Source organism: Oryctolagus cuniculus, chromosome 7 (assembly GCF_964237555.1).
Source record: "Oryctolagus cuniculus chromosome 7, mOryCun1.1, whole genome shotgun sequence".
Taxonomy (NCBI): Eukaryota; Metazoa; Chordata; class Mammalia; order Lagomorpha; family Leporidae; genus Oryctolagus; species Oryctolagus cuniculus.
This window is the reverse complement of record NC_091438.1, coordinates 94,142,276-94,161,165: the sequence shown is the minus strand read 5'-3', so window position 1 is coordinate 94,161,165 and position 18,890 is coordinate 94,142,276. Positions and strand designations below refer to the sequence as shown.

The window sequence follows — 18,890 nt, the reverse complement described above, 5'->3', positions numbered from 1 at the left end:
TGATCCAAAGCCAGGAGCCAGGAGCTTCCTCCAGGTCTCCCACGCAGGTGCAGGGGTCCAAGGACTTGGGTCATCTTCTACTGCTTTCCCAGGCCATAGTACAGAGCTGGATCGGAGGGGAGCAGCTGGGACTTGAACAGGCACCCATATGGGATGCTGGCACTACAGGTGGCAGCTTTACCCACTACGCCACAGCACCCTATACTTTTCAATTCCACACTCATAAAACTCACACTGTACAAGCAAAACTTCTAAAGTTATTTTAGTCATCTATCCTTGCCAGGTAAGTTGCTCAGAAATTTTTTAAGCACAACTGAGTATTGACCTAAAAGCATTAAAATCCTGGGATAGGCATTTAATACGGTGGTTAAGTTGCCACTAGGGATGCTGGTATCCCACATGTGAGTGCTTGGTTCAAGTCCAGGCTCCTCCTGTACTAGTGATCCAGCTTCCTGCTTACACACACCCTGGGAGGCAGCAGATGAGTTCCTGGCTCCTGGCTTTAGCCTGTCCCAACCCAGGCTTATGCAAGCATTTGAGGAGTGAATTAAGAGGATGAAAAGATCTCTGGCTCTCAAATAAAATGAAAGATAATTAACTAAAATAGATAGGAACTTTTTAGATATTTCTCTGAAAGTCTGATACTTATCTCTTCTTAACACTATTTAGGAAAGGTTATGTTATTTTATACTAATGTAATACTCAATGTTGATGAGCTAGCATGTATTTTTTTCTGCCTCATGTTCAAGGATATAACTAAGAAAATGATTCCTAAAATTACTATTTGCATTTTTAAAAAGACTTTATGTCTGTTTCTGGTCTTGTGGCACATTTAATAGAATTATCACAAATGAACAAAAGCTATCAATAATTTAGTTCCTTCATGTTAATAAAATGATCTAAAACCTGAGGCATTAGTCAGATGGGAAGAACATGGATTCCTGGAATCCAATCAAGTGGTGAAGCAACCTGAGTGAGGTTCACAGCACTTGGTCAGCAAATGCAGCTGAAGAGCAATTACAAATAATCAGGAAAGGTCTTAAACTTCACTTCAGAAGAAAGCAAAGGGCATCTCTTGGCGATCTGCTGCTATGATAGAAGCAAATTTTGTTAACATTTCACTGTCTTCATCTGTGGCCTGAGGAAAACCACCTGGACAAAGGCAGAAGTCTGCCAATGTCAGGCTGCGAAACAGTACGTCAAGAGATGACAACTGAACCATGGTCATAAACTATGACACAGGAATCTCAACTTAAATGAGACAGCAACACTGTCCCCTAGAGAAATGACTATCCAACCTGCAAGATGAATTAGTATTAAATATTGAAGTTAATTATATCAAACCTATGGTATTAATATTACTGTGTGAAGTCTGGATCTGTCAGAGGAAAAAACTACAGATCTGAACTCCCTTCATTTTTTTATTTACTTTTCTATTTATTATCTCTAATTGTTACCTAAAGATAATAGCCAAATTTCCCGAATAGGCCAGTTTTAACTGGCATTAGTAAGTTCCCTCTGCTTTATTCCTTCCATTAACAAGTAACTTAAAGTAACTACTTTCCTATATTCTGTCTCCTTGTCCCTAACGTACATAGAAAATAACTTTGAGGCCGGCGCCGTGGCTCAATAGGCTAATCCTCCACCTTGCGGCGCTGGCACACCGGGTTCTAGTCCCGGTCAGGGCGCCGGATTCTGTCCCGGTTGCCCCTCTTCCAGGCCAGCTCTATGCTGTGGCCAGGGAGTGCAGTGGAGGATGGCCCAAGTGCTTGGGCCCTGCACCCCATGGGAGACCAGGAGAAGCACCCGGCTCCTGCCATCGGATCAGCGCAATGCGCCGGCTGCAGCGGCCATTGGAGGGTGAACCAATGGCAAAAGGAAGACCTTTCTCTCTGTCTCCCTCTATCACTGTCCACACTGCCTGTCAAAAATAAAAAATAAATAAATAAATAAAAAGAGGTGTAGTCATATATTAAAAAAAAAAAGAAAATAACTTTGAAATCACAAATCTACTTGTTTGCTTCTGTGGTTTTTTTGACAGGCAGAGTGGACAGTGAGAGAGAGAGACAGAGAGAAAGGTCTTCCTTTGCCGTTGGTTCACCCTCCAATGGCTGCCGCGGTCGGCGCACTGCGGCCGGAGCACCGCGCTGATCCGATGGCAGGAGCCAGGAGCCAGGTGCTTTTTCCTGGTCTCCCATGGGGTGCAGGGCCCAAGCACCTGGGCCATCCTCCACTGCACTCCCTGGCCACAGCAGAGAGCTGGCCTGGAAGAGGGGCAACCGGGACAGAATCAGCGCCCTGACCGGGACTAGAACCCGGTGTGCCGGCGCCGCTAGGCGGAGGATTAGCCTAGTGAGCCACGGCGCCAGCCTGTTTTTGTTTTTTTGTTTTTTTGTTTTTAAGATTTATTTATTTATTTGAAAGTCAGAGTTACACAGAGAGAGGTCTTCCATCCGCTGGTTCACTCCCCAATTGACCGCAATGGCCAGAGCTGAGCCAATCCAAAGCCAGGAGCCAGGAGCTTCCTCCGGGTCTCCCACACAGCTGCAGGGGCTAAAGGACCTGGCCATCTTCTACTGCTTTCCCAGGCCACAGCAGAGAGCTGGATCGGAAGTGGAGCAGCTGGGCCTCGAACCGGTGCCCACATAGGATGCCAGCGCTCAGGCCAGGGCGTTAACCCGCTGCACCACAGCGCTGGCCCCTGCTTCTGTGTTCTACAAACCATTCTTTTTCTAGGCTTGGACCAATGAAACACTTATTTTTTAATCTTTACATATTTATTTTCACTTTACTTTAGATTTAGAGATAGATCTTCTATTCGCTGGTTCACTCCCCCACAAGAGCCAGCAATATTTCTAGAGCTGGGCCAAGCTGGAGCCAAGACTCAGTCCATGTCTCCTATAAGGGTGGAAAGGACGAAGATCCTTGAGCCATCATTAGCTACCTCCTAGAACCAGCATTAGTAAGAAGCTGGAATTGGAAGCAGAGCCAGGAAATCTTGAGCCAGGCACTCTTGATATGGAATGTAAGCATCCCAAGAGGTGTCTTTAACAGCTACACCAAATACCTTCCCCCACTTTACTTTACAGAATGAAGCATTGCACAATTCTAGAATCAAAAACAAAGCCAGCAATGATCACTAAACTAAGTTGTCCTAATTTCATCCTTTAATATTACACAGGCATAAGAAGTGCTTAAAAATAAAGCACAGGGGCTGGTGCCATGGCTCACTTGGTTAATCCTCAGCCTACAGCGCTGGCATCCCATATGGGTGCCGGGTTCTAGTCCCAGCTGCTCCTCTTTCAGTCCAGCTCTCTGCTGTGGCCCGGGAAGGCAGTGGAGGATGGCCCAGGTGCTTGGGCACCTGCACCCACATGGGAGACCAGGAGGAAGCATCTGGCTCCTGGCTTCAGATCAACGCAGAGCGCTGGCCATAGCGGCCATTTGGGGGGTGAACCAAGAGAAGGAAGACCTTTCTCTCTCTTTCTCTCTCTCTCTCTATCAAATAAAATAATAAATAAATAAAGCACAGTATACTAAATGTATAAACATAGGGAATGTAGTCAAAAACAGTCACAGTGGCAGTAATACCAGTAGATAATATTTATACAACATTTTCCTAGGACTCAGTCTTGTTCCAAGCACTTTATTGTATAAACTCACACAGTTAACAAATAGTCACTGAGCATTCAAAATGAACTAGGCACCATTCCAGGCTCTGAGAACTGAAGCAGTGAACAAAATGTAATTCCAACCTCCAGAGATCTTATATTCTAATAAAAAACAAATAAATATCAGGTAAGATAATTACTACTAAGAGAAACTAGCCAAGGAAAATGCTATTTTAGTTACCATAAAAAGGGTCACATCTGTGAGCACCATTCACCTGGAAATCTATGCAAATCCTGCCCATTAGAAACTCCCTCAGGAAAGGGAGCCAAGCAAATACTTAAGAGGATTCCACAGAAAACAAGTACAAAGACTACTTTACTGGAGAAGAATATGTGCAAGGAGATTTAATCTGCTAAACTATAATAACTAGGCTATTAATGGAAGGCTTCTCCTATACAGAAAAAAGCATCCTTATGTTATATTCATTAGTTTACTAAAAGAATAAAGTGTGTAAGCTAAATTTGAAGAGAAATTTTTAACTTATTATTTTAACTAACATTTTTAAAACCATACTTTTGAGTTACAAGGATAGTTACCAAACTTTAGCACAGAGTCATCTGGAGGGCTAGTTTAAAATACTGATTCTTTTGTTCCATCTCCAGAATATGAAAAAATGTGCATTTGTAACAAATTCCCTACTGGTGCTATCCCCAGATCCAATATGGATAACTACTAATCAGAGATTTCTCTACTAGGGTATAAATCAGAATCACTTGGTTTAATTTTTAATTTTTATACCCAGTAGTGGTTCTTAAAGTATGGATTCCTGACCTACTAAATCTGAAACTAGGAGTGTGGGGCCCAGCAATCCATTATTTAAAAACAGGCCGGCGCCGCGGCTCACTAGGCTAATCCTCCACCTTGCGGTGCCGGCACACTGGGTTCTAGTCCCGGTCGGGGCACCGGATTCTGTCCCGGTTGCCCCTCTTCCAGGCCAGCTCTCTGCTGTAGCCAGGGAGTGCAGTGGAGGATGGCCCAAGTGCTTGGGCCCTGCACCCCATGGGAGACCAGGAAAAGCACCTGGCTCCTGGCTCCTGCCACCGGATCAGCGAGGTGTGCCGGCCGCAGCGCACCTCCGCGGCGGCCATTGGAGGGTGAACCAACGGCAAAGGAAGACCTTTCTCTCTGTCTCTCTCACTGTCCACTCTGCCTGTCAAAAAAAAAAAAAAAAAAAAGAAAAAGAAAAAAAAAAAAACAAACCAACCGCGGGCACCCCAGCTCACTAGGCTAATCCTCTGCCTTGCAGCGCCAGCACATGGGGTTCTAGTCCCAGTCGGGGCACTGGATTCTGTCCCGGTTGCCCCTCTTCCAGGCCAGCTCTCTGCTGTGGCCAGGGAGTGCAATGGAGGATGGCCCAAGTACTTGGGCCCTGCACCCCATGGGAGACCAGGATAAGTACCTGGCTCCTGCCATAGGATCAGCATGGTTCGCGGCAGCCATTGGAGGGTGAACCAACGGCAAAGAAAGACCTTTCTCTCTGTCTATGTCTCTCACTGTCCACTCTGCCTGTCAAAACAAAAAAACAAAAAAAAACCTTTCACCCTTTCAGGTGATTATGATACATGCTAAACTTTGGGAATTAGTGCCTTATATTTACAATCACAACATCCTTGTTGAAATCCTAACTGCAGAAAGAAAACTACTTATGTTGTGACTTAGGTAACACTGGAAAATGCTCTAACAGTTCACCCACTATAAACAGCATTTATTGAAATTCAGACATAATACTATAGCCATTGTAAAGTCAGTTATGCTCTCCTCCATTCTTCAGGAGATAATGTTCTCTACAGTGTGATGATTCTCCAAAGTCAAACATTTAAAGCCTCTATACAAGTGCAAGCGTTTGGTACAACAGTTAAGCAACAGCTCTGGATGCCCACATCTCATATCAGAGGTTCAAATTCAGAATCTGCTCTCCATTTCAGTTTCTAATTAATGTACACTCTGGGAGGCAGCAGCTTATGAATAAAGTACCTGGGTCCCTGCCATTCACATGGGAGACCCAGAATGAGTTCCTGACTTCTGGCCTTGGGGTACCCCAGACCTGGCTATTGCTGGCATTTGTGAGAGCATGAGTGGGCTGCAGTGCCGGTATCCCATATGGGCACCAGTTCAAGTCCTGGCTGCTCCACTTCCGATCCAGCTCTCTGCTATGGCCTGGGAAAGCAGTAGAAGATGGCCCAACTCCTTGGGCCCCTGAATCCACGTGGGAGACCTGAAAGAAGCTCCTGGCTCTGGACTGGCGCAGTTTTGGCCATTGCAGCCAATTGAGAAGTGAAATAAGCAGATGAAGACCTTTCTTTCTCTCTTTCTCTCTCTCTCTCTCTCCCCCTCTCCCTCTCCCTCTCCTTCCCTCTCTCTCCCCCCCTCCCTCCCCTTCTCTCTCTGTGTAACTCTTTCAAGTAAATAAATCTTAAAAAAAAAAAAGAGAGAAAAATGCAAAAACATTTTTAGAAGTCTGGCTAAAATTTTACATAACAGGCCAGCACTGTGGCATTGAAAGCCACCACCTGCAGTTCCTGCAACCCATGTGGGCGTCAAGTTGGCTGCTCCATTTCTGTTGCAGCTCTCTGCTATGGCTTGGGAAAGCAGTAGAGGATGGCCCAATGCTTGTGCCCTTGCACTTGCGTGGAACAAGCTCCCAACTCCTACCTTCGGTTCAGCCTAGCCCAGCTCTGGCCATTGCAGCTAACTAGGGAGTGAACTAGCAGATGGAAGACCTCTCTGCCTGCTATGTTTTACATAACATTTAATTTCCACAAAACAGTGAATTAGAAGTGTTTTCTGCAGTACCTTGGGTTACAGCCACAACGGATTTGAGGTTGAGTATTTTCTTTCCTTTTGGTTTTTGTATATTTTTTAAAAGACTGATTTATTTATCTGAGTTACAGAAAGAGATCTTCCATCCACTCGCTTACTCTCCACGTGGACAAAATGGCACGAGCTAGGCCAAGCAAAAGCCAGAAGCCCCATCCCAGTCTCCCACTTGAGTGACAAGGCCCAAACACTTGGGTCATCTTCCTCTGCTTTTCCAAAGCCATTATCAGGGAGCTGGATTGGAAGAGGAGCAGCTGGGACAGGAATGGGCGCCCAAATGGGATGCCAGAGATTGCAGGCAGCAGCTCAATGCACTATGCCACACTGCCTTGTTTTCTTTTTGTGTATTAATGAACAGTGGAAGGAAAAGCAGCTTGAGGGGAAAAAAATCAACTAAACCCGAAGTATACGACTACAAAGGATATATGTTACTCTTAAATCATTCTTTTGGGGAAGAGAGTTACAGAGTTGCAGTACTGGTTGGCATGCCCACATTCCATAACAAAGTGTCTAGGTTTGTTCTCCTGATTCCAGCTTCTTGCTAATGTGCACCCTGGAAGGTAGCAGGAGATGAGATCGAGTAACTGGGCCCCTGCCATCCACATGGGAGACCTAGATTAAGTTCCTAACTCCTACTTTCAGCTTATGATAGCCTCGGCCACTGCAGGAATTTGGAGACTGAACCAGCAGATGGGAGCTCTCTCCCTCTCTCTTGGCTCTCTTCCTTTCTGTTTCTCTTTCAAATGAATAAAATAGATTTTTAAAAATTATTCTTGGGGCCGGTGCTGTGGCACAAGTTAATCCTCTGCCTGTGGCACCAGCATCCCATATGGGCGCTTGTTCTAGTCCTAGTTGGTCCTCTTCCAATTCAGCTCTCTGCTATGGCCTGGGAAAGCAACAGAAGACAACCCAAGTGCTTGGGCCCCTGCACCCACATGGGAGACCCAGAAGAAGCTCCTGGCTCCTGATCAGCTCAGCTCTGGCCATTGAGGCCATTTGTGGAGTGAACCAGCAGAAGGAAGACCTTTCTATCTCTCCCTCTCACTGTCTGTAACTCTACCTCTCAAATAAACAAATAAAATCTTTTAAAAAAAAAAGTAAACATTTGTAATTCTAATAAAATTCAACTGCCTTAAAATAAAAAAAAATTATCCTTGATCAAGACATATAATTCATTAAAAAGATTTCTGTTTAAAAAAAAAAAATTCGGGGTCGGCACCATGGCGCAGTAGGTTAATCCTCTGCCTGTGGCGCCAGCATCCCATATGGGCACCGGTTCTAGTCCCGGCTGCCCCTCTTCTGGTCGACCTCTCTGCTATGGCCTGCGAAAGCCTTGGGCCCCTGCACCCGCATGGGAGACTGAGAAGTACCTGGCTCCTGGATTCAGGTTGGTGCAGCTCCAGCCATTGCGGCCAATTGGGGAGTGAACCAATGGAAGGAAAACCTTTCTCTCTGTCTCTCCCTCTCACTGTCTGTAACTCTACCTCTCAAATAAATAAAATGTTAAAAAAAAAAAAATAATTCAACAGGTTCAGGCCATTTACAATATTATAGCCCAAAAAATGCCAACTGAAAATAACCAAAATTCTCTTATAAAGGAAATTGAGCATGTAACCCAGGCTAACCACAGCACTTATATGAAAGAAAATAACAGATTAAAAAAAGAATATGCAGGGATATGGTAATAAATTTTTACTATGATTTTCTTTGAGGAAAACAGGAATAAAATGTCTGTTAAGAAAGTTGCACTTACACTTGAAGCAAGCCTGAAAGAGGATACTAACCAGGCAAGACTTAGCTAATAGCCACATTTTTAGTACTCAATAATTTGATTTTATAATCTACAAACAACAGTGTTATCCTGTTCATAAATACAATACCTTGAAAGTAGACTGGCTTAAACTTAAATTGAGACTGTGTTCTTGGTGAGGGAGGAGGGGGGTGGCTCACAACAGTCTTTGAAATAACTGAGGATACTACAGAGTATCATAACAATTAGAATGGAAATCACAGCTTGAGGAATTCAAAGAATGAAAAAGAAAGCTACCAATTCCTGAGAGTCAGAAAAGTCATTAGCTGGTCAGGAATGCTGCTCTGAAGTTTTCAAAACAAAATTTTCAGTGAGGCGGGAGAGGGCCGGATGCAGCTGAGGTACAGTTTTAAGCCAGTCACCAATGACAGAAATTTAAAACATACTGTTTCCCCAAACAGCATTAATACACAATCTAAAACAGTCTACCACAGTCTAAAAAGATACCTTTTCTTTGATGTCCCCTCTTAAGAGTTGAAAACTATGAATGCCCTAAAAAAAAAAAATGTGTAAGTCAAAGTGTTGCAATCTTCTTTTATAAAACAGTCCCAGGAGTTCTCAAGTTTCTCATACCAAAACAGAATGAAGATGTAATAAAGTAGCTGAACCTAACATAATGTAGAACAATAAGAGCCAGGCACAAGCAATATATACTATGATTTTAGGTTCGAAAGCAAAGAATATCGTTTGGGACTAAACATCAAGATAATGGTTTCCAGGGTGGGTATTTGGCACAACAGCTAAGATGCCCCTTGGATCATCCCCACCTGTACTGGAATCCTTGGGTTAGAGTCCTGGCTCTGGCTTCTGATTCCAATTTCAGCCTCCTGCTAATGTGTATCCACGGAGGTAGCCAGTAATGGCTGAAGTACTTGAGCCTGGATTGAGTTCCTGACTCCTTCAGAATGGCCCAACTCTGACTGTTCTGAGTATTTGGGGAGTGAAATAACAGGTGAAGATATCTCTCTCTCTCTCTCTCTCACCCCCTCTACCTTTGAAATAAATCAAATTAAAAATTTCTATTTTGATGTGAAGTCCTACCTCTTAATGATTATACCAGTATGTTCACACTGTGAAAAATCATTAATAAAAACTTTCCATATGTATTATACTTTAATATTTACATTTTTGTAAAAGCAGGAATGGGTGAAAAAAAAAGAATTTCTCTCCAGGAAAAGAAATATATTATTATAAGGGCATGGGGCTGGCTTTTCTTACTAACATTAGTTTTACACAGCAATTTGTACACCCTGGTCTGAAGCACCAGCATCCCATATGGGCACAGGCTTTGGGTCGGCTCAGCTCTGGCCGTTGGGGCCAACTGGGGAGTGAACCATCGGATGGAAGACCTCTCTCTCTCTGCCTCTCCTCTCTCTGTGTAACTCTGACTTTCAAATAAATAAATAAATCTTTAAAAAAAAATTCTTATAGGGGCCAGCATTGTGGCTTAGTGGGTAAAGCCGCCACCTGCAGCACTGGCATCCCATATGAGCGCCAGTTGAAGTCCTGGGCAATTCATCTTCTATCTAGCTCTCTGCTACGGCCTGGGAAAGCAGTGGTAAATGGCCCAAGTGCTTGGGCCCCTGCACCCATGTGAGAGTCCTAGAAGAAGCTCCTGGCTCCTGGCTTCGGATCAGCTCAGCTTCAGATCGGCTCAGCTCTGGCAGTTGTGGCCACTGGGGAAGACCTTTCTCTCTGTTTCTCTCTCACTCTGTCTGTAACTCTACTTCTCAAGTAAATAAATATTTAAATATATATATTACTACAAAAAAACAAAAACAAAAATTTATAGTTAGTGGAGACAGTTTAGGTAAGAATTATGAGCCTGGAGTGGAGAATTAAAATAAAAAATACAAAAGTTCATCAATTTAAATAGATAAATCTAACACAAGTGGTTTCAGGACAAATACTCTGGATAACTCCTTTTATAACATAACCAAGCTGACTAAAAGTATTATTTCACTTTATTTATGAAACTCACAACATTGCCTTCTTTCTTAAAAATTGTGTTTATTTGAAAGGTAGAGAAACATAGAGCACATGCATTCCCACCTGCTCGTTCACTCCCCAAATGCTCAGAATAGCCAAGCCAAAGCTGGGAACCAGGAATTCCACACAGGTGTTCCACATGGGTGGCAGCAACCCAACTACAGAAGCCATCACTGCTGCCTCCCAGGGTTTGTGTTAGCTGGAAACTGGAATCAGGAGCTGGAGGCAGGCATTGAACCCAGGTACTCCAACACGGAACACAGACATCTTTACAGGCATCCTAACTACTGGGCTAAATACCCACCCCTAATTCTTTCCTTGAACCTCTGAGCAATTAAGAACTAGAAAGGAAGATAAATAGTGCTAGAATATAATTAGCAACTGTTGGAATACTCCAGTACCACTTTGCAAAACTACTACATCCCTTGGGAGGCAGAATTCTACTAGAAACAAAAGGTATAAATTATGCTCCAATCTCTGACTCTCATCACAACCCAAAATAGAAGGAAATGTCATCACATCAAGTAACCTGTCTGCAATTCTCTTTAGACGATCTCCAAGCACAAGACACACTATTTTCAAATATTTTTGTTCCATACCCAGAAATTTACTTAAATCTGGCTTTTCTTACTAACATTAGTGTTACACAGCAATTTGTACATTACAAAATAATGTTAAACTCAAAGTCATTATTTAATAAAATAATAGATTTTGATTCATCAATCTTAAAATATATACTCATATGCTTCTTTGGTTTCAATTATTTTGAGATTTTTAATATAGTCAGATCTCCATAACCATGGGTTCCACACATGTAGAAGTAAAAAAGGAGCACACTCGGAGGGGATGGGAGGATAATGCCTCTGTACCAAACAGGCACACTTCTTGTCATTATTCCTTAAACAATGAGGTATAACAATTATTTACATTGTATTAAGTAACATAAGTAATTAGAGATGATTTAGTATATGGGAGGATGTGCACAGGTTATGTGCAAATACTATGTCATTTTAACGTATTTGACCATCCTTGGATTTTGGTATGAGAGGTTTGTCCTGAAACCAATTCCCCAAGGGTACAAGGGATGACTATTTCATAAAGGAAAAAAAATTTAAGACAAAATCATAGTAAATAAGCTCTAGGAGTAGACGCTGTATCAGAGTACCTAGGTTCCATACCCAGCTCCAGTTCTGGACTTCGGATTCCTGCTAATGCAAACCCTGGAAAGGCAGTGGTGATGGCTCAAGTACTGGGTTCCTGCCACTTGCCTGAGAGACCTGGATTAAGTTCCCAGCTCCTACCTTCGGCCTGTCTCCAGCTATTGCAAGCATCTGGGGAGTGAGCCAGCTGATGGAAGTTCTCTCCATTTGCAATTTTTCCTTTCAAATTAAATTAAAAAGCTTGGGTTGCTTCCAATGCTCACCTGAAAGTTCTTACTCATCATTCAATTTCAGTAAATGCCTTTATATTGTCACTCTTAACATGTGAAGAAGAAAAAGGTACTATGATCCTGTAGCCTGCATCCTACAGCTGTTAACACCTACTAATTAAACATTAGAGCCAAGATGTCAAGTTGTACATTACTGTTTAATAAAGGAAACAGTGTAAGCACACATCATAAATAGTTGATTTAGTAAATTAGTTTCTTATTCCACAAAATCTACCAAAGTATCTTTTCTACTACTGCACTCTTAAGTAGTTTTATATTTTATCCCTGCTCAAAGAAGAAATTGCTTCATTCAATGCTACTAAATTCTGGTGTATGAGAAAAGAAAATTTCAAATTTGGGCTGTCAAGAAAAGGAACTAGAAAACATTGTTTTATAAACAACTGGCTTTTTTATTATCCTCAATTTATTACCATATCCTTAAAAATCAGTAAGAAAACATATAGCACTACAAAAAGAAAACCAAAAACAAGATATTAAACATATCATAAGGATCATCTAAAACCAATACTAATATCTTCTAATGTTAGGAATAAACAATATAAAATGTAAACATTTGAGTAAACACAAAGCATAACAAAACGTGAAAATAAAGTTTACTAAACAGAGCTGATACAATTATCAATTTGGAGGAAAGTCTTAAGATTCTCATTTCATTCCAATGCCAAATGAGATTAAAAAATGAATTTAAATCCAACTTAGAAAAACTAAGCTATTAACATATTATTATTTATTACATTTCCTGAGATTATTTATTACATTTTTTGAGTAGGGAATTTCAGAAGATTAGAACAAAATCACATCAAAGTATTTGATTAAACTGATTTTAAAGTTGTCTTGAGAATCAAAAGAGAAATAAATCTAATAAGCATAAAGCAACATTTTATCTCAGTAGCAATTAAAGTCATACAGTATCATTTACAAACTATTAAATTAATGGTTTTTATAAATAATATTCAATGTTTATGAGGTACAGAGCAACAACTATCTAATGGAAATATAAATGTATAATATAAATGTGTTACCTTTAAAATATACCTAAAAATCATTCCAGACCATATACACCAAGGCAATAATACTACATATAGGAAATATGGTGTGTGTAAATATGCTCTTCCCACTGTGATTTATACCTGCAACAAACTAGAACAGGGAAATACTATGATACACCTACTGCACAGATCATTATACAATCATTTGTTGACTATTAAGACTCATTGTGAAAATGGGAAAGTGTTACGTAACATTCAGTAAAAAAGCAGCACACAAAATTAAATGTTTTATCTTAAGTATGTAAATAATAAACTTTAAAATAACAGAATGAATCAAAATGCTATTAGTTGTTTTATTAATTCCTAAAGATTTAAAGTTCTTAAGCCAGTCTTTAAAAATCATTAAAATATATATATATACACATTCACAAATCAAATACAATTATACCATCACTCCATCACTGAAGGGATCTTAAGGTCTAAATTAACATATTAAAAGAAAACTCAATGTGCAATTAAACATTTCTTAGCTCAAGACACTTAGTTACTAGCTCTCCTTCACTCACTCTCTCTGTAACTCTCCCTTTCAAATAAATAAATCTTTGGGGGGGGGGGGCCTGCACCCACCTGGGAGATCCAGAAGCTCCGGGCTCCTAGCTTCAGCCTGATCCAGCCCCAGCCATTACAGCCATTTGCGGAGTGAACCAGTGCATGGAAGACCTCTCTCTCTCTAACTCTGCCTTTCAAAAAATTAAATGAGGGCCTGCTGTTGTGCCATAGCAGGAAAGCCGCCTCCTGCAGTGCTGGCATTCCATACAGGTGCCAGTTCAAGTCCCAGCTGCTCCACTTCAGATCCAGCTCTCTGCTATGGCCTGGGAAAGCAGGAGAAGATGGCTCAAGTCTTTAGATCCCTGCACCCACGTAGGAGACCCAGAAGCAGCTCCTGGCTCCTGACTTCGGATCAGCGCAGCTCTAGCCGTTGCAGCCAATTGGAGAGTGAACCAGCAGATGAAGACCCTGCTTTCTCTCTCTGCCTCTCTTTCTGTGTATGACTCTGCCTTTCAAATAAATAAATAAATCTTTAAAAAATTAAACAATTCTTTGGAAAGAAAAATACACTAGGTTGGACTAATATTACAGACTCAGCCATCAGGGCTCAAAATTACAAAACTGAATCTTATGCACAGGTCATTTATTAATTCTAATCACCTGCTCTATCAACTCCCTCATTAACAAATGTGCTGGTCTTTAGGCAGCTCATTGTTTATTGCCGATATCAAATGCAATTCTTATTACCTTTTAGAGGTAATCCTTTTAAGTATTAAATAAGGAGATAAATAAAAGCAATAAAAGAAATTATATACACAACAGCACAAATTTTATTTGGTATCATAAGAATTCTAGAAGTGAACTTTCCAAAAATGGAAACTTAATACATTAACAAAGCTTTGAAAATGTTTACTTTTGTAACAATCTTTTTAAATGACACCAATTGCTTACTTCTTTTAACAGTACATAGAATAAAACTTTTTGTTTAAAGTCATCATCGCAACACATTAACTACTACACTGCCCTACAATACAACAGTATTTCAAAAAGTCTGTGGAATAGAGAGAATTTTTAAAGCATGAGTTTAGGGCTGGGCATTTAGTCTGATTAAGATGTTGGCATCCCACATTAGAATGCCTCGATTCAATTCCGGGCTCCAACTGTTCCCTTGTGGGTGGCAGAGACCCAACTACTTGAGCCAACACCACTGCCTCCCAGGGTATTCAAATGCAGGAAGCTAGAATCCAGAGCCACAGCCTGTATTGACCCAGAAACTCCGATGTGGGATCCAGGTGTCTTCACTAGTGGTTTAACTGCTGAGCCAAATGCCAGCACCAGAGACCCTTATATGTGCAAGATCGGACATGTTTCACGTGGCCAAGATCACTAGCACTCAATAAATGTTCATTGGATTTATAAATACATTGGAATTCCAAAAAAAATAATACTAACAGAATAGTTTAAATTTTTTTTTTTTTTTTTTTTTTTTTTTTTTTTTTTTGACAGGCAGAGGACAGTGAGAGAGAGAGACAGAGAGAAAGGTCTTCCTTTTGCCGTTGGGAATAGTTTAATTAATGATACAATGGTATTCTCCTCATGGAAAGTTATTCGACTAGTCTGACAAGACAAAAATTACCTACATAAATGAGAAAGAGCAGCTGAAAATGAAACAAACAAAAAAAACTAGAAAGAGTGGGGCCTGCGCTGTGGTGTAGTGGGTAAAGTCGCTGCCTGCAATGTTAGCATCCCATATGGGTTTAAGTTCGAGTCCCGGCTGCTCCACTTCCGATCCAGTTCTCTGCTATGGCCTGGGAAAGCAGTGGAGGATGGCCCAAATCCTTGGGCCCCTGCACCCACATGGGAGACCAGGAAGAAGCTCCTGGCTCATAGCTCCAGATTGGCCAACTGGGGAGTGAACAGTGGATGGAAGACCTTTCTCTCTCTCTCTGCCCCTCCTTCTCTTTCTGTGTAACTCTGACTTTCAAATAAATAAATCAATCAAAAAAAAAAACACGAAAGATGAGAAATACAGGTTCAAATAAAAATAGCCACATCCACACACTTCAGGTTTAGAAGTCAAGGGCTAGGGAAATATTTACTGACAGTGTTTTTTCAAGTATAATTATAGTGGTCATCAGAGTATTAACTACAGAAATTAACAAAACAATTCTGGCAACTATTCCTTATAGATAACTTCAAACTAAATTTTCATATGAAATTAGGCTTTTAGAAGCTGTACAGTGGCTCAATGACTGCACCAAACACCTGCCCAAAATGAGTTTTTATAAGAACTCCTGCAACATACTTTCTTTGATATTTCTGGTCAAGAAGTTTACTACAATCTTAGACACTGATATGAAATAAATCTTACACTCTTGATATAATTAATATCTTATAGGTATTGCAGTGTAGTACATACAGCTTACAAAGTTACGGTATGTAAAAATTAGCATGGTGTCAGACCTTAAGGAAAAAAAAAAGTGAGGACAAATCATTACAAATTGAGCATCTCTAATCCAAAAAATCCAAAATCTAAAACTTTTACAGCACTGAGAGTGACAACACAAGTGCAAAATTACACACTTGACTTAAGACACAGGCATACTAAAAATAAACTGAAAAAAATTAACTTTACACATGTGAATAAGGTGTATATGAAACAAAGAATTCCATGTTTAGACCCTTGGTGTGTCATCCCCAGGATATGTCATTATGTATATAAACACATCCTCAAAACTTTAAAAAATCTAAAACAGTTCTGGTCCCTGGGATTTTGGATAATGGATATTCAACCTGTATATTATCACTGTAACTAACTTCCTCTGAATACTGAAGTTCATCAGCTCTCATCACTTCTGTGACAATAATAAAAAGGACAACAAAATTTGTTACTTAAATTTTACTCAAAGAAACTCAAACCATGTAAAATACATTTTTCCTCTTCCCTGGATTTCCCCATTGTATTTCTACCAAGAATTTCAAATGATTTAGTGTCTGTAAAACAACGGTAATTCCCAAGATGTATTACCAAAAACAGTTTTTAAGTTCCAAGAGTTTCATTTATTATTTTGTGGTTCAGAAGCACAATTACCAAGCTAAACTTACATAGATTACCTTTGCAAAGGCCACTGCAGAATTGTGACCTTCAAACCACAATTTTCACAATTTCCTACTTCTTTTTTTTTTTTTAAGATTTATTTATTTATTTGAAAGAGTTACAGAGAGGCAGAGAGGTCTTCCATCCGATGGTTCACTCCCCAATTGGCCGCAGCTGTGCTGATCCAAAGCCAGGAGCCAGGAGCTTCTTCCGGGTATCCCACACGGGTGCAGGGGGCCAAGGACTTGGGCCATCTTCCACTGTTTTCCCAGGCCACAGCAGAGAGCTGGATCAGAAGTGGAGCAGCCGGGTCTCCACTGGCGCCCAAATGGGATGTCTGCACTGAAGGCCAGGGCGTTAACCTGCTGCCCCACAGCCCTGGCCTCAATTGCCTACTTCTAAAACTAATAAAATTGTACTTTAAAATGTTAAGAGGAAGGCTTTACCCAAGTGAAGAACTCACAAAGTTATAATTAAACTTCAACAAGTTGCTGACTTTTATGACAAGCTAGCAATTTCAAGGAGGTACTACAGAACTATGTAAAAAATTTATTTAAGAGGAAAAAAACTGCCTCAAATTCTGACTCCACATTGTGGTCTCCTCAAACTGCCCTCCAGCTTGGACCATGGCTCTTACTGCCAATCTTCTAAATTCCCTTTTCCTCCACAACTTCTTCAATTCCATTTCAATATCAATCTGTACACTCTGATGCCTTTCTTCAACACTCATTTCTATTCTTCAACACTCCTACTTGTACTATTATTACAATTAAAAAAAAGCTTAAAGATGGGACACTTTTTCATGTCACAAATCTAATAATACGGCTGGTAGGTTTGGGGGGGAAATACTAAAGCATACACATAAACCACAGAATGATAGCTGCTTAGCAACTTTTTTTGTAAGTATTATTTAAATTTGTTTGTAGTAACTATTACTGATACAGGCCACTCTCCATTTGGGTGCACTAAATGGCAGGATCAGAAACAAGTACTCTTGGCCGGCACCGTGGCTCACTAGGCTAATCCTCCGCCTTGCTGCGCCAGCACACCAGGTTATAGTCCCGGTCGGGGTGCCAGATTCGGTCCCGGTTGCCCCTCTTCCAGGCCAGCTCTCTGCTATGGCCCGGGAGTGCAGTGGAGGATGGCCCAAGTGCTTGGGCCCTGCACTCCCATGGGAGAACAGGAGAAGCACCTGGCTCCTGCCTTCGGATCAGCGCGGCGCGCCAGCAGCAACAGCCATTGGAGGGTGAACCAACAGCAAAAGGAAGACCTTTCTCTCTGTCTCTCTCTCACACTATCCACTCTGCCTGTCAAAAAAATAAAGAAAAAAGAAACAAGTACTCTGAGTTGCCAAACTTTTTTTTTTTTTAAGATTTATTTACTTCTTTATTTGAAAGGCAGAGTTACAGAGAGGCAGAAAGAGAGAAAGAGAGAGAGAGAGAGAGAGAGAGAGAGAGAGGTCTTCCATCCACTGGTTCACTCCCCAAATGGCTACAAAGGCTGGAGCTGCGCAGATCCGAAGCCAGGAGCCAGGAGCTACTGCCGGGTCTCCCACACAGGTGCAGGGGCCCAAGCACTTAGGCCATCATCTACTGCTTTCCCAGGCCATAGCAGAGAGCTGTATCAGAAGTAGAGCAACCAGGACTCAAATAGGCACCCACAAGGGATTCCTGCACTGCAGGTGGTAGCTTTACCCGCCAAGCCACCAGAGTTCAGCTCCAGCCCTTGAATTGCTTTAAAAACTTTTAGAAAATTCCTTCAGACTTAAGTGAGTTGTTTTGGCCGGCGCCGCGGCTCACTTGGCTAGTCCTCCACCTGCGGTGCCGGCACACCGGGTTCTAGTCCCGGTCAGGGCGCCGGATTCTGTCCTGGTTGCTCCTCTTCCCGGTCAGCTCTCTGCTATGGCCCAGGAATGCAGTGGAGGATGGCCCAAGTCCTTGGGCCCTGCTCCCACATGGGAGACCTGGAGGAAGCACCTGGCTCCTGCCTTTCGTTCGGCGCGCTGGCACAGCGCGCAGGCCATAGAGGCCATTTGGAGAGTGAACCAATGGAGGGAAGACTTTTCTTTCTGTCTCTCTCTGTCTCTCTCTCTCTCTCTCTCTCTCTCTCTCTCTCTCTCTGCCTGTCAAAAGAAAAGAAAAAAGAAAAGAAAAAAGAAAAGAAAAGAAAAGAAAAGAAAAGAAAAGAAAAGAGAAAAGAAAATTCCTTCAGACGTAAGTGAGTTGTTTTAGAATGTTTAGGTACTGGGGTCCAGCACTTAGTTGCATCAGGTTAAAGCCTCAGCATCGCATATGAGCACCAGTTCCAACTGTGCTGTTCCACTTTTGATCCAACTCCCTGCTAAAGCACCTGGTAAAACCGCAGAGGATAGCCCAAGTGCTTGGTGCTTGGGCCCCTGCACTGCAAGGAGGCTCCTGGCTTCTGGCTTCAGATCGGCTCAGCTCTGGCTGTTGCAGCCATTTGGGGAGTGACCAAAGCAGATGGAAGACCTCTCTCTCTGTCTTTCAATTAAAATAA

General features: G+C 41.7%; 1 protein-coding gene across 21 annotated transcripts in view; it reads right to left on the bottom strand.

Moving 5' to 3' along the window:
• The window catches only part of ZZZ3 (zinc finger ZZ-type containing 3), a 110,692-nt gene that overhangs the window by 89,548 nt on the left and 2,254 nt on the right, over positions 1 to 18,890 (bottom strand). For 4 of the 21 annotated variants that reach the window (XM_070078218.1, XM_070078224.1, XM_070078231.1 and 1 more), the window contains exon 2: positions 8,747 to 8,791. The exons of the other annotated variants lie outside the window; for them this stretch is intronic. The gene's annotated coding sequence lies outside the window, so the exon portion shown is untranslated. The remainder of the gene's footprint in view (positions 1 to 8,746; positions 8,792 to 18,890) is intronic. 21 annotated transcript variants of the gene reach the window in all.